General features: G+C 36.5%; 1 long non-coding RNA gene across 1 annotated transcript; it reads right to left on the bottom strand.

The window, feature by feature from the left end:
• Nucleotides 1-4213: 4213 nt before the first annotated feature.
• LOC113354153 lies at nucleotides 4214-6416 on the bottom strand. The gene is made up of 2 exons (XR_003361698.1): nucleotides 6246-6416; nucleotides 4214-4730 (listed from the first exon to the last, which is right to left on the bottom strand). It is a non-coding gene; the product is annotated as an uncharacterized LOC113354153 (long non-coding RNA).
• Nucleotides 6417-16979: the final 10563 nt, after the last annotated feature.

The following is a 16979-nucleotide window of genomic DNA, read 5'->3' as shown; positions in this document are numbered from 1 at the left end:
TTTTCATTTCTTTGACGGAGTCTTTCATAGATGCTCAATATTATAGAAGATTTAGCACATTCGAAGTTCTTAATAAAACATTTTTTTGTTAGTTTATTCATTTGATAAAGTAACTTAATTACTTCGAAATATCCGATATCAATTTCGAGTTACCCAATAACATCTTTCCATGTGGTCTCATGGTTACAACAATTACCTTAGTTTGTTGGTTAACTTGAGTCGTAACTTCTAACAAGGCTCAACGAAAATGATTAAAAGAAACGCTAGTTTTCCTCAATTTTTAATGGGTAATCATTCAATTTTTAGCTACTACTAATTTAGAATATGATTAATGATCTTAGAATTTAGTAATCATTCAATTTTCTCTTGACTTTTAATCTAGAATATAATTGATTATATTTATGTTTGACTAACCATTTCAAAATTCTGATTGTAAAATAAATAAAGAAAAAACTGTGGAAAAAATTCTAAGTTCCTGAAATAACCAACGAAGGGAAAACTGCAATAATCCCCTCTATGAACATACAATCATAGTGAATTGTTGTTTACCCTCTTGTAATTTGAGACATGATATCCAATGTCAAATTCATACATATATATATCCAATGTCAAATTCATACGTGTGTATATATATATATATATATATATATATATATATATATATATATATATATATATATATATATATATATATATATATATATATATATATATATATATATTTATTTATATTTGGTTTCTTGCACATGCTATTTCATTTGTTCAATGTATGTATATGTTGTGGTCTTCATTAACCTTTGTATAGTTTGGTCTTCTAGTGTAGATATGGAAAAATAGGGCATAGCTTATAAATTGTTTGTAATGTGTCTTGGAAAAAAATAGCCTGCCTAATCTCAAAATCCTATCTATCTCCACTGCTACATCCAAAATGTTGCACCTGGTCAATATAGGAAAATTCATAATCAATGTGTTAACATGTGTTGCTCAGTTAACTACAAAACTGTGTTTCTATTAACCTAGTTAATTAGAATAATTATGTATATCAATTATATTTAGATCGTAAATTTTAATTTTGAATCATCAATTTATGTCTTTTTAACTTGACTGGTGTTTTCAAGACATTAGTGATGGATTCCAAGACATTAGTGAAAAAGCGGGAGTCTAAAAACCACACCCAATATTTCGCTTAGCAATCTGTATGGACTAACTCCAATATACTTTCAAGAGAATCAACTAGACAGACAGACTCAATCTTAAGAAAAGTATATCCAAGTTATATCTCAATTTCTCAATTCAATCTGCTATCAAACAAATAAGAATTTGCGAGCCCGATTGAATATAAGAAGTAACTTGGACGGTATCAAAAATCATATTCATGTGTCAATCAATATAATCAACAACCAAAGGTTGGATTCACAATTGATAGAACTTACGCACAACCTGTGATATATTTCAATTATGTAAACAAATATAATGTGGAAAAGAAAAAAACAGACACCAGAAATTTTGTTGACGAGGAAACCGCAAATGCAGAAAAACTCCGGGACCTAGTCCAGATTTGAACACCACACTGTATTAAGCCGCTACAGACACTAGCCTACTACAAATTAACTTCGTAATGGAATGTAGTTGATCCCTAACCAATCCCACATTGATCAAGGTACAGTCGTGTTCCTTACACCTCTAGAACCACGCCGGATTCTGCGCACTTGATTCCCTTAGCTGATCTCAACCACAACTAAGAGTTGCTACGACCCAAAGTCGAAGACTTGATAAACCAATTTGTCTCACACGGAAAAGTCTATTGAATAGATAAATCCGTCTCCCACGGATATACCTATGAGTTTTGTTCCGTCTTTTGATAAATCAAGGTGACAGGAACCAATTGATACACCGAACTTATATTCCCGAAGAACATCCTAGTAATATCAATCATCTCACAATCTCAATTGTATGGTAGCGAAACAAGATATTTTGGAATCACAAACGATGATACGAAGATGTTTGTGACTACTTTTTATCTTGCCTATCGGAGATTAAATCTCGAGCAAATCTTAGAGAAGATAGTACTCAATACGGTAGAAAATAGCAAGATCAGAACACGCAACTAGAGAGAAAATAATTGGGTCTGGCTTCACAATCCCAATGAAGTCTTCAAGTCGTTAACCTACTGGGTTTTGGAAAAACCTAAGGTTAAAGGAGAATCGATTCTAGTCGCAACTAGTATCACACAGGAGGTGTGGGGATTAGGTTTCCCAGTTGCTAGAGTTCTCATTTATATAGTCTTCAAATCAAGGATAATAATCAATGTTACCTTGGTAACAAAGTATTCAATATTCATCGTTAGGTGAAAACCTAATTAGACTCAAGCTAATATCTTTCAACCGTTAGATCGAGATATGAGTAACCGTACCTAAACGTGTATACCTTGTTGGGTCAACAATAATGAACCGAAGTTAGCCATATAAACACTTTCATATCAACCAAATTCATCTTAACCATAACTAGTTCACATGACTCAAATGAAACTAGTTCTAGAGTTGTTCAATTGTTTATATTCTCATTGAAGTATACAAGACACAATTGAAGCAAAGTCGATTTTGATTCACTCGAATCAATTCATGAACATTATAGCCACGGTTGCAAAAGATTGCATTCCTTATTATATAAATGTATTAGTTCATGAACAAACCGATTTTAGAACATAACCTACTCAAGTATGTAAACGGGTACGCATACCAAAGTAGCCGGACGGGTACGCATACCTTCCAAACTCAGTTGAATTTTCGGAACTTGAAACTCACGCCAGTACGCATACCGTTATGAATAACAAGTTCCTGGGCTTTCGTTAACCAACCAGTACGCATACGGGTATGCATACTATGGTTCCCGGACTTGGAATAACTTGCAACAGTTAGCATACAAGTACGCATACTATGCTATATCCAATCATGGTTAATTGTTCTAAACTCCCATTTCAATCATTGAAACATTCTTAGAAGACGACAATAGCTGTCTCACACAAACTATTAGCTTCAAAGAAATTTTCAAGTGATCGGATGATCAATACGAAACATTCTGAGTCTACATCGAATGACTTTCTCACACAAATCATGTGAGATGTTACAAGGCGATTTTCACATGATCATCTTTTGACTTTCATCAAGAATATAAGATGAACTTTGTTAAAGCGAAAGCTTACCAACACATATTTCTCGAAATATGTAAGCGAGTTGATTTCAGCTCGAAATATCAAATGTGTATAATCGAAGTCTATATAGCTATACGAATTTTGTCTCAAATAGGAAATAGAGTAGATAGACTTTTGAGTGATAGATGAGTTCAACTCTCTACATACCTTTTGTTGATCAAGTTCCACAATCTCCCTTAGTAGTTCTTCGTCTTCAATCGATGAACGCCGTGAAGTCTAATGCTCAATTACACTTTCTATCCTAATCCGAGACTTAGCTACAAGTAGACTAGAAATCAAGACTTATATTTTTGACAACTAAATTTGACAAACAAGCTTGAGATAGCAACGCTTGCGAGTTCGACCGAGCAGTGCTCTAACAATCTCCCCCTTTGCCAATTTTAGTGGCAACTATCAATACATATGGACTACCAAATAAATAAACTTTGTAGATTCTCATCCAAATGCTTGGTTTCCTTGGTTCTTAAACATTACTCAAACCTTCATCACTTCCAAGTACTCCAGTGATTTTGAACGTGTTCAACTCAGCATCATAGTTGTTGAAGACCCGTAGCTATACCAATATATAAAAACAAGATGTTTTCGTATTGTTATTGTGACGAACCAGCTAATTTACCCTCTACCGGGTTGGATTTCAACCCGTCAGCAAGGCTAAACTCCCGGTACGTCACCCGAAAATAAAAATAGAGTGATAGACAAAATGTAAGCTAGATAACATTTCGGGACTTATCTAGTAAGGTCCAAAAATTAGCAAATTTAGAAGACTATTGACATTTCTAGTAACTCAAATGTGGAAATATGTGTACAGACAGAGAGTTGGTTTACAAAAAATAAAATAAGACTTGTCCAAACGGGTCCATTTATTTTAATTTAAAACAAGCATTCAAGGCATCACTAGTATAGTTGTGAAGATATGAAAATGCATAAGTGAAAGTTCAAACAAATTGCAATAGTGTACATAAAATGACCTGCAGTATGTATTCAAATTGATGAAAAATGAGATCCAAATAAAACCCACCACTAGTATCACTTGATTACTAGAGGATAACATGTAAAGAGAAAACTTATTAGGCAGTTCACTTCGGAGATTCAGGCAAAGTTAATGCACACAGTACACTTCTTTTTAACAGTGAAAAACAAGCCAAGTATACATGAGAAGAAAACAAGTCCAAAGGGAAATTAATTTACATATACGGAAGCATGCTCATACATTAGCATTTCAAGAAATATAAGTTCCATAAGAGGTTTTGTGTACACCGAATCTAAACAGACCTTAAAACTTTACATACTTGATCCAAACCTGTCATTTCGTTGCAAAATAAACAGCCACTATACACATCAAAAATATGGCGGTATCCACAAAAGAACGACAGGAAAATAGGCATGGATGTTTTTCATTTCTAAACTACCCAGCAACCCCGTGATATACACATTAGAGACAGCAAGATACTAACTTTCTACGCTTGCAGGGCCTGCTGTAAGCTCTGCCCGGCTTACTGCTGCAAGCTCCGCTCGTACTCTGTGGAAAATAAAAACTAAAAGGAGTGAGCCACAACTCAGTAGGAGATATACGATTTAGTACGAAATGTTGTTAAAAATATATAAAGGCATAGGCAAGAGCAGCAGGAATAATAATTTATGAAATGTAAAGCTTTAAAATAATCAGTCGATAACTGAAATTCAGTGCCGTAAATAAAGATAAGTTACTCTACTATTCTTCGGCGAACACCGTTGTCAGGATAGTCCGATACCAGCCACCGTTATCACACAAACGGTCTTCCGGGTTGCCATCCGTAGATGGGGTGCCAATTAAGGCCTGACGGTCCTATAGTAGAGTCATCTAGGTTTCAATCATTCGCAAACGATGGAAAAATAACATTCACAAATACACTCCAGGATAGAGAGAACTGTGAAAATTAAAAGCTCAACTCTGAACTCAAATCTCATTTATGCAAGCTATAAGCAATACCGGCATACAGTCTGAAAGTCTGAATTTCATGCATTTAACTTGTAGAGAGAAACTCAAACTATCACAGTTCGTAAACTTGTTCATTTCGACTAATAGAATACAGATAAAAAAAACGTTAAGTGGGATTTCATAAGTATCCAGTACAAGAATGACACAAACTTATTGAAAACAAATTGTAAAACCAAATGATCAACCTATTAAGTTTTGTTTCCTTTTTATTACAAAGCAAGTACAAAAATAAGATTTGGGAAATGTCAGTAGCATGAAAAAAAATGGTTAACAAAGAAAAAGACTTAAACTGAAAATGACCTTTGGTCATACCATGTCCACTGACCAGAAAAACAAATCTAAGGTGAAGGTGGATTTCAAGGATAAGCATGTGAAAAGGGAGTAAAATGAGTAGTAATAGTACACAGATAGCTGCAAACCATAGTTAATCTTCATTAAATCTTTTAAACATTCGAAATCATTTACATCTCCACGTAAAATAGACGCACTAAAAGGTAGGATGTCATCACAAGTTTTCTTATGGTGCAGAATTAACAAAAGGGCATGGGTAGTTTAAACTAGAATTCATGTATAAAACTGGTAGGATTCAAGATTAATAACCCTTATAAATACCCGTCTGTTGGTTTTCACAAATCATTTCAGTTATGGAAGATTTAAATACCCATTTGGAAAAAAATGCACAATCAAAGTATTTCCAAGAAAATGAAATCAAGTTACTCGCAATACAAACCGATTCTCATTAGTTCATAAAAGGAAATTCGTTAAGGCATTTAATCAAACAAGTTATAGGCTAAATAAGAACACCATATTTTATCAACTTAAATCCCACTGAATGTTTAGGAATTATAGAAACCAAATCAAGTTCTTCCGTTTTCAAATTCGCAAATACATGAAAAATACCAGATGTCAAACTCAGTTGCATTCAATTTGAAATACAAATTGGAGAGAAAGGAGAAATATTGACAACAAGAAAAGAGACAAGACATGCATTCAAATCAACTAGGGAAAAGAAGATTGGTGCATAAAAATTTAACTCAAGAGAAGAAAACCCCCTACCTTTGGAGGAGACAAATACACCGGAAACAGTTGATGGGTTGAACTCAATTTTTAGATCTCCAAGTTACAATTTTTCTCCTTTACAGTTGAGTGAAAATCAGAAGTAGATGACTTTTGGCAAAAACAAAGTTATGTTGGAATCTTATAGAAGACAGAAAAAATCCGAAAAGCCCCTATCTGCTCATGCCTTACGCCAGTTACGCGTGTTTTACATGCTTAAAATATTTAATGTCTCCCCTACTTCTACTATTCATGCTCACTAAAGCCATTAAGATCAACCACAGTCATGAAACGGACCAAATACCAAATGCCAAACTAAAAGCCAAAAAATTTTGGTATGCTGTGTGTTCAAGCACAATGGGAGAAGACCAAAATTTGGTGAAGCGTAACTTATACCCACGCTTGATACGGGACGGAACTTATATCCACGTTTCTTGATGAAGCGTGTTTATAATATGCGTCTGAATGAAACGGAGGTATAATGCGCGCTTGATTGAGACGTATGTATAATTTTACGCCGGACAAGGGACGGAGATGGAAAGTGCGTTTGGTGGGACGGAGATGGAAATTGCGTCTGGATGGGACGGAGATATAAAGTGCGTCTGGGTGGGACGGAGATACAAAATGCACCTGGTGAGCTGTGTTTAATTAGTGGGTTTGATTAGTAATAGCTAAAATGTTATTAGGTATAATCATGTAATGCCCCACAGTTCATTGAGTAAAGTGTTTAGAACAATTTGTTAAAGTGTTTAGAACAAATTGCTAAAGTGTTTACAAATTGTTAAAATGTTTAGAACAGGCGCACATTAAAACAGCGCCCCAACCAGGCGCACATTAAAACAGCGCCCCATTGGGACGTATAAGAAAATTACGCTTGGTCTGGGGCGTATGTATTACATCCGTTTGGTCCGGCGGTGTTTATAAATGCGCCTCACTCATACGCTAGTTTTACCTCCGCCCCAATATCATACGTTGATTATATAAACGCCCGGTGTGATGCGCTCACTATACTCTCGCCTGGATTCATACGCTCACAATACCTCCGCCCCACTATAACGTGATTTAGTCTGGGTTGGCGACCAGATTTGGTCCCAAACCCTAATTATCTCGACTAAATATAGTTTTAGTCCGTTCCATTACGGCTGGTTTTGAGACCAAATTTGAGTATAGTCCCCAAATTTGGTCGTGACTGTGGATGCTCTAAGAGATAACCATTTTATATAAACCCTCATAATGGGTTGGTCTAGGGATTAAAGCCCTAGGAAATTTTCATGGTGTTACAATTATGCAGTGTCATAGTATGAACGATTTTTTTTTTTAGGACCATGGATTTTTTTGGGATCATGATCCTATTAGGCCACCTATCCTACAATGTTAAGGGATGTCCTAAAATCAGATGAGATTACTAATTTGGTCTTTATCCTAATTAAATTAACTCTAACCTAATAACTACATCTAACTTAATCTAAAACAAAAACCTAAATATAATCCTAATCTAACCTAACCGCACAACAAAAAAAAAAAAAGTTTTGAGGAACTGTTCTCCTCTTTTTCTTTCCTCTTCCCCCATTTCAACATCGTCTTCATCGATTAATCGTCGATTCATAAAATTTTCATCGTCGATTAATCAATCGACTATAAGAATGGTTCTTCGAAAGAAAACCAATAGACTCCCAGGAACAGGTCCCCCATTAGGACATCTAGCAAATCAGCCAAGTGATTTTGAGATTCATAAAAAAATGGAAGAGCCAAGTGAATCCATAATCCAATATAATAGACGCAGTAAAAAGCCTGATTCTGCCATGAGACCGATTCGCAGGTATTTTCCAACAAACCCATACTTTTAATTTGATTTTGATTCGTTTAATTGAATAGAAATCATCAAAATAGGGTTCGAATGGAAGTTACAGTGCGTTGTTCGGTTAGGACGAATTTCTAGAAAACCCTATTTTGTTAACCGAACTTCCTGAAAGGAAGAACACGAAGAACAGTTTGGTTTTATAGGATTCAAAACCGGGTCATCGAACTGCCAGTTCGGTTAGTTCGCAAAAACGCAGAAAACTTTTTTCTAACCAAACTTCACCAGTTTTGCAACAATTTTTTTTCCACTTGTAACCGAACTGTGCAATTTTGCCCGTTATTTTGAGTTTTTGTGTAACCGAACTGAGCTATCTTGTTCGGTTGGTTCGCATAATATTCTAAAACTATTTAGTAACCAAACTTTACCAAAAAAAAAACAAATTTCAATATAACCGAAATATGCTATTTTGCCCTATATGTTGAGTTTCAATTTAACCGAACTTGTCCAACTATGTTGTGTTGCATACATGTGGAGTTCGGTTTATTCGCAAAAAACCTTGAAAAACCGAACTCTTCACTATTAGTTACCAATGTTGAGTTCGGTTTATTCGCAAAAAACCTTGACAAACCGAACTCTTCAGTATTTGCACACATGTGGAGTTCGGTTTGATCGCAAAAAACATTGACAAACCGAACTCTTTACTATTAGTGACCAATGTTGAGTTCGGTTTATTCGCAAAAAACCTTGACAAACCGAACTCTTCAGTATTTGCACACATGTGGAGTTCGGTGTGTTCGCAAAAAACCTATTCAAACCGAACCTTACGCTGAGAACCCTTATGTTGCATCTGATTTAGTCAATCATTTATCGGTTAAGCTAATATATTTTGTTTTCTTGATTAGAGGAAAACAACCTTTACTGGAAGATCTGAGAACTCCCACGCCTCGAGGCAAAGTACATTGTGGTGCCCATAAGCGTGGAACCAAAAATGCTTAGTATGGAGGTGGGTCATTACTGGGTGTTGTCATCCAAGATGGTGTCAATAAAGATAATGTTGACAACGTAAGCCAACAAGTTAATGAAGAGATTGTGGAAGAGATGGGCAATCAAGAACATAATCAAGGTGGAGAAGATGAACCAGCTCAAGGAGGAGGAAATGAGGGTGGCGATGATGAGGGTGAAAAAGATGAGGAAGATGGAGACAAGTATGGAGATAAGGATGATGATGGATCAGAGGAGGACTCGGATGAAGAGGAAGAAGAAGAGGAACAAGCAGATATAGTGGTAAAGAGACCTAGAAAGACGCCTAAAAAGCCTTGTGCTAGATATTCATACATTCCTCATAAGGATTTGTGTTTGCCACCAAAGAATCCAACATATGGTACTCCAAGAGATGGCGGGGAGGTATTGATGGGCTACAAAAACTCATGGGCTTCCAAGATCTTTGCGATAAAGGTATGGTTCAATCTTAACCATCAAGATTTAGATTTCTCAGTCATTTTATTATATTTTGACATATATTGTTCTTTTCTATATATATTAGTATATAAGATATGATGTTGTTTTTTTAGGATCATAAAAATGTTGTTCGTGTTTTGAAACGTCAAAAGAACAAGGTATGGAATATAGAAAATGAGTGTGATGAGGTCCGCTTGGCGGTATTTGATTGTGTATTATGGAACGGGATACAACATGTGCACCAAAAATTTGATGTTGTCACTGTTACTGCATTTTCCGAGAGGGCTTATCCAGAAAGGGATACCTTTCATCTACCTTTTGGTGAGATGGCAATAACTCCGGATGATTGTTTTAGAATCACAGCCCTACCAATTACAGGAACAAGTGTTCGAGATGGCTACAATCCCTCGATGAGTTATGAAGTTCTTGAAAAACTAGTCGAAAGGTGTCTAGGATGGAGCGATAAAAAGGCACAATGTGAGTTTAGGCGAGCTAACAAAGAGCCTAAGGAAGGTGATGAGTATAATGAGTTTGAGGAAGACTGCACGTACAAGAAGAAGTTGAAAAATATCAAGCTCAAAACCTTGTTTGATGAGTTTTCAGGGACGAAAGATTTGGTTGCTCAAGGAAAGTTGGTGATGACAGAGGAGAAGACTGAGCACCATGTGACTGCTTATTTGTTATATCAACTTGGAACCATCTTCTTCCCTGACACTTCACGCCACGTGGTAAATGCTCATTACCTCCAGCTATTGGACCTCTTGGATGAGGTGAACAACTACTCTTGGGGCATTGCGGTTCTTTCATTCGTTCAAGTGAAACTCAGAAAAGCTTCGAGGCTTAGGCGTCTATATTTTGGAGGCTTATACACCCTTGTTCAGGTACCCCGTTAAACTATCGTTTGTGTGTTTGAATATATAAGTGAATGAATATGTATTGTTACTAATCATATTCCGAATGTATTATTTTTTGCCTCTTCTCATAGGTTTTGGTGTACGACCACTTTCCTAAACTCCAATTGTCTCATGCTCGCACTCCTTGGCCTTATGGGAAGCCTACAGCTGGTAAATATGAATTTTTGAACTCACAGGAAAAGAATAAGGAAAAAAAGGTGTTGGAGTTGAGGGGACATTGGATAAGTTAACAGTGGAAGATGTGGTTTTCCATCCTTACAGCATTGCATCAGATGAAGACGAGGAGGATGATGTTATTAATTTCTCACCTGTTGCGGGTTATAATGGACCGTTGTTTCATCCTGGGGGTTGTACAATATATAATCCTCGAAGAGTACTTAGACAACTTTCTTGTGTCCAAAGTGTCCCACAAGTGGAAAACTTCAACTTCAAGGTAAAGAAGGTCGGAACTAAGAACAGTGAAAAGAATTCCATCCCAAAATACGATCCTGCTCCATCAGTGGACCACTGGAAGAACTTTGGGGATTATCTTGTTCCAGTCGAAGAGTTACAAGATTCGTTTGATGAGCCAAATGCCGCTGACGATGGATATATGGAATGGTATGAACATTTTTCTCATCCTCGTGTAATAAACAATGTCGAACAAGCCCGTGCTGATAAAGAAAAAGCGACGACAATGGAGAAAGAGGCTCAGAAGATTATGAAGCATACCCCTATGTGTGGTGATGAGGCCTTGATCTTGTGGAATTCGGCGGTAAGATATTTACTCTTATTTTTGTTTTTCAAAATGTTATAAAGTATTGAAAAATGATAGTTACTTATGTTTTTGATGAGAAAAGGTGAAGGCAAGTGCTAAATTTTTGAAGAAAATGATGGCAAAAATCCGGAGTGGAGAGCCGATGGACACTCGAAAACAAACAGACCTATACAACCAAATAACTAATGTTTTTAATCCCAACCTTGTCGATACAAGCCAGGTTGATCCAAGCCAGACCATGCCGTCAAAGAGGAGTCGTCGAGAAGGGGAAGGATCAAGTCGGATGGTTCAACAACAAAGCAGTGGAGATGACACTCCTAGTGACGAAGGACGACCTAAAGCTCATAAACACAAGAATAGAAAAGTTTCTCGTAGTCGTGGTAAATGAGTGATTGCAACAATTAGTACTTTGTTTTCTTATGTTTGGAAGACTTTTTTTATTGCGGATTTGGTAGTTTGTTTCCTTATGTTTGGAAGACTTTTGTTTTGCGGATTTGGTAGTTTGTTTTCTTATGTTTGCTTCCAACATTTAGTTATATGGATTACTAAATGAATTTCATAATTTGGTTTTTAATTTGTGTTTTAAGGGATTAGTTTGGCTATTTGACTCATATGTGTTTCGTCAAATTCAAATTTTTAAGAAATTATTAGTTAGTTTGGCTATTTGACTCATATGTGTTCCATTAGACTCAAATTTTTAAAGAAATTATTAGGAAGTTCGGTTAGTTGATTAAATTTGGTAAACAACTGAACTTGATAAACAACAAGTTCGGTTGTTTCGCAGATTTAATCAACTAACCGAACTCATTAACAACAAATTTCAAAAGTTACAGTGTAATGTTCGGTTACCTGGTATTATTTCGCAGGTAACCGAACTATGGAGCTCAAAAATCAGTGAAAATTTTTCTAAGTTCGGTTACCTGCAAAATAATACCAGGTAACCGAACATTACACTGTAACTTTTGACATATTGTTGTTGCTTAGTTCGGTTAGTTGACCAAATCTGCGAAACAACCGAACTTTTAGACTGCCCTGTTCGGTTTTGTCTATGCATTTCCTATGTAACCGAACTCTGTATTTTGAAATTTGAATGACACAACTTTCAAGTAACGGCTATTTTTCTTGCCGTTATACACCTCTTTGGTTATAAATATGTGTCTCATAGTTAACATTTTGTCTCAAAATCTTCTAAAAATGGCAGCTAATATTGCTAAATTTACTCTAGATGAAGATCTCTCTCTTTGCAGAAACTACAAACTATACTATCCAAAGAGGGGTGAAGAATGAAGAATGAATGGTATTATGAGTCAAAGTTATTGGGGAAAACTTCATGAGCAATTTTTCTCCGACACAGGAAACCCTCATAACCGTGAGCATATAGCTTTTTTACTTCGATTTGATAAGATTAAAGAGAGAGTTGTGGAATTTATGGCTTTGTTTCGGATTGTAAGGCGGTATCGACTTAGGGGTGAAACATGCGAGGAAATTCTGTTAACAACAAAAAATGAATGGCGAAGATGGAAGACAAAGAATTTCAAATATGAAGATCATTTCCGCATCCTTGTGCACTTTTTCGTAACGCGTTTCGAATATTAAATGTTATGCAATTTTAGGTTTAGTATCACCCACAAATTTTGTTTGTTATTTTGGTGTTGTATTTTAATTAATTATTGAACTTTTAAGTACCCGTATTAGTGAAAATGCTCTGTCCATAAGAAGTTCGGTTTGTTCGTTATTCTGCGGGATCAACCGGCCTGCTAGTTCGGTAGTATCTCAAATATATGTATGCCACCGAACTATTTGTTCGGTTACCACCATAAATTTGATAGGTAACCGAACCTATTACTGTAAACCAAGAGTGACTTTTTGTATAAAAGCAAATTATTCAAACACACTATAATACATCCAAATTCCAAAAAACACAATCTTTAATTCTTATAATGATGTTCAAAGCATACATATTCAAGCTAAGGGTACATTTAATCATCCCCAAGGTAAATTGAACCTTCGTGTATAATTTTGTCTGATTCCTCCAAAGCTTTCCACATCTCCATGTTATGTTCATACATAATGCACCAACCCAACATTGTGTCGGGGTTAAATCCATTCCAATAAGAGCATCCGCATATCGGAGGCAATGGACAATTGTCTTCTAACCGAAGTCCTATAAAATGATTGTGGTTAACGAGCGCAATCACCACTCTCCTACGTCTAATTTTCTCGATACATATGGTTGTTTTGGGAGTGTATGTGAAACTAGCACCTTTTGAGAAATAGAGAACCACGCAATTGAATGCGACGACGATTAAGTGACCGCATATCGGCATGGCCATACAATGATCACTTGTGATTGGATGAGCCCCGTGGAGATGCATTTGAAACTTAACAAATTGAATATTGAGACTAGCATCACCATCGGACAACATTGTCTTGTAAAATTCCGGTTTCTCCTTTAGCTTCATCAACATCCTTTGACGGACATAACTGATTTGATTATCATCATATAACTTGGCACCTTGAGTGAAAGGCCATATTTTTTGTACAACTACATGGAAACCGCAATTACCATCCGAAGGGACGTCATGGGTGGATATGACGTAATCTTTAATGTAAGGAAGTAGCTCTTCCAAGTACCTTTTATCATCAAGATGTGGTGTATCAATTGGAGCCTTTAGATTCACGTCTCGTTGACTTCGTTGGCTCGGTTCTGACGGAGTAGGTTAAGAGTGTAACTTCGGTCCTTTTTTCTTCATATCCCGTTCACTTGACTCGCCTTTTTCAATAATTTTCCTTCCCTTTTCTTATAATCTTCTTGGTACTTCGCCGCGGTATACTCATGCCCCGAAGGATCTCTAGTAAAATGAGTAATTTCACTTTTCCTTTTAGCTAACACCTTTGCATATTCTCTAACTTGTTTTTTTGTTTCTTTAGTTTTTGGCCTACCTTTACCCTTTCCTTTATCCGGTTCTTGCACATTCGACAAAGGCTAAAATCGTAAATTCATAATTATACGAAGCTCTGATTCAGCAATCAGGCGTGAGTATCGAGACATGGGTCTCTCATCTAATTCTCAACGGAGAGTACTTTCTCTCAGAGTACATGTAAATATGTAGTCTCACGACTGGACAACGGCATATCTCATGAATACTGAATACTTTCAGTGATTATTTCTATATAGTATCACGAGATGGACGGCTCCTAGACAGCTTGCTCTGCTAGTATAGAGCGATAACGTCTTCAGAAACAAACAACGAGTTTACCCTGACTATATAAAGGATATGACTTACCGACAAGCTCATATCGGGATAATTAATGCTCCTAGACAGCTTGCTCTGTTAGTATAGAGCTACAAAGTCAATTATTCCTAATTACAATTGCTCTTATTCCATGGCCTAATCCACGACTGGTCCCATGGAATGAAAATAAACAATTTTTCTGATTCTATGATCGAATCCACGGCTTGATCTCATAGAATAACAATAACTATATTATCTCATTACTCCGATTTCATGATTGAATACACAACTGGTCTCATAAATGGTAATAGATAAATCTTAATTACTCCGATTCAATGGTCAAATCTACGATCCCATGGAACGGTAATGCTTACTTTATTATTCTGAATTCGTAGTCGAATCCTCAGCTGATCTTATGAATTAATAATAAACATCTTATTGCTCAGTTTTGTGAATTATTCTCCACCGAATTCCACAATTAGTAATAAATAATCAACAATCGGGCGTCTGAACTACCTCTAAGTAAGCCCCGATTCAAATGGTGAAGGTGTATTCAACGACGATACACTAACAGTCACCGCACGAATGAGTATTTCAAAAATACAACGAAACGATGAACCTATACAAAATATAGAAGAAAATAATAAATAATTAAAAATATTGACCAGGGTGCTGGGAGCACGAACACACGACCGACCGACCGTGTCGTGGTCAATCCCACGCTAGTTTTATATTTTAATGCATTTTTATTATTTTCCATGTTTTGATGAAAATTCTCTTATTTTATCAAATCTCCTTCGTCTCAAGGAAACTCCTCGGTTTCATGGTACTTCCATAAATCCATAAAAAATAATATAAAATTAAGGAAAAAAGTGTGGGGCGTGACCATTGGCCAACCGACCATGTTTTGGTCCCAACCGGCCCCACAGCCCACAGTTCCTTATGATTTTATTATTATTATTATTTCTCTAATTTCATGAAAAAACTCCTTGATTTTATGGTATTTTGCACAAATCATCAAATAAATTATGAAAACTCGGGGGACCGGGCCTTGGCCGGCCGGCCATGCCCTAGCCGGTCTCACACGCCCCTTTTTTTTATTATTAGTTTTCCTTGAATTCATCAAATTCCTTGATTTCATGGTATTTCTCTCAAATTAGGAAAAATTCCCTCAATTCATCAAAAATACATGAAAAATACACAAAAATTAGGGAAACTTGGGACCGGGCCCAAGCCGTTCGGCCATGCCTTCCACGGTCCCACACGCCCTTATTTTTATTATTTCAATATTCTTTGCTTCCTTCAACTCATGAAAACTCCTTCAATTCAAGGAAACTCCCTAAATTCATCAAATTTCTCAAAAATTCATGAATTTTCATAAAATCATCAAAATATTATAAAATTAAGGAAAAGGAACCACGGGACCGTGGTCACGACCGGCCGACCATGCCTTGACCACGGCGGTCCCAAGGCTCCCCATTCCTTATTTTATAATCATTTTTCATCATCTCATGGTGTTTTCCTCAGTTTCGTCGAAACCCTAATTTTGGCATATTTTCTCGAATGGATGCTCAATTGCACGCCAGAAAATATCAAAATTCTCAGGAGACGCCTTGGGGACACGAGCACGCTATCTTGACCGACCGATATTGGCACTTTGGCTCGCGGAAGCCGGTCCCATCAATTTTCACAGTTTTGACCTAATTTGCACAATTGCTCGTATTAGGTCCAAAACTCTTCCAAACACTTTGGATTTTCATGAAGTGATCGTCAGTAGGTCATGTGACAACCCAGGGCCGGTTTCATGACTACATGGTCGATCCCTCGCCTCGTCATAATTAATTAGGTTTTCTCACCTAAGGCTCAGAGTTCCATTTTCGAATAAATGATTAAACCAGCATTTAATCATTCTTTCACCAACAAATCGTCAACTCTTCAGGAGTTCTTTGTATTTGCTCACGTGAGCATATGGACACTACATGGTTGATCCACGGTCCCATGTAGTCGCTCCCTCCTTCGTCCCATGGTTAAAATTCTGACGAACCATGAATTGATCATCAATTGATCAAATTAGGGTTTCTGAATCCAAGGATCATTATTCCAGATTCCAACCTTAATAATTTTACGACGACCTCATGGTCATTAATTATGCTCGGTTCAACGACCATTATTCTAATTAATATTTTTGGTGCGCTGCCAATAATCCATCAAATGAGCAACACATGCTCAGACGATCAAATATTCAACAATTCATCACATGAGCAACACTTGCTCAGATGATAAATATTTGCTCAAACCAAGGAATATTGGTTCAAAAATCAATATTCAACGATCCATCGAATGAGCAATACTCGCTCGCTTCATCGTAAGAACTATACCTCTGTCTCATGACATGTTCAACTCATGAGTTTCAGAACATCATGTTCAAACTCAGCAACTACATGGACTCATCGTCCCATCAAACCACGAAGTCTTCAATTGACTAACATACCACGAGACGTCAATCGTGTCACTTGGGGGATATCACTTAAGGTTTTGGTCTACGACACGTGTGTTCAAACACACGAT

This window comes from Papaver somniferum, chromosome 2 (assembly GCF_003573695.1).
Source record: "Papaver somniferum cultivar HN1 chromosome 2, ASM357369v1, whole genome shotgun sequence".
Classification (NCBI taxonomy): domain Eukaryota; kingdom Viridiplantae; phylum Streptophyta; class Magnoliopsida; order Ranunculales; family Papaveraceae; genus Papaver; species Papaver somniferum.
Note: the sequence above shows the minus strand (reverse complement) of the source record. Positions and strands in the feature narration are given on the sequence as shown.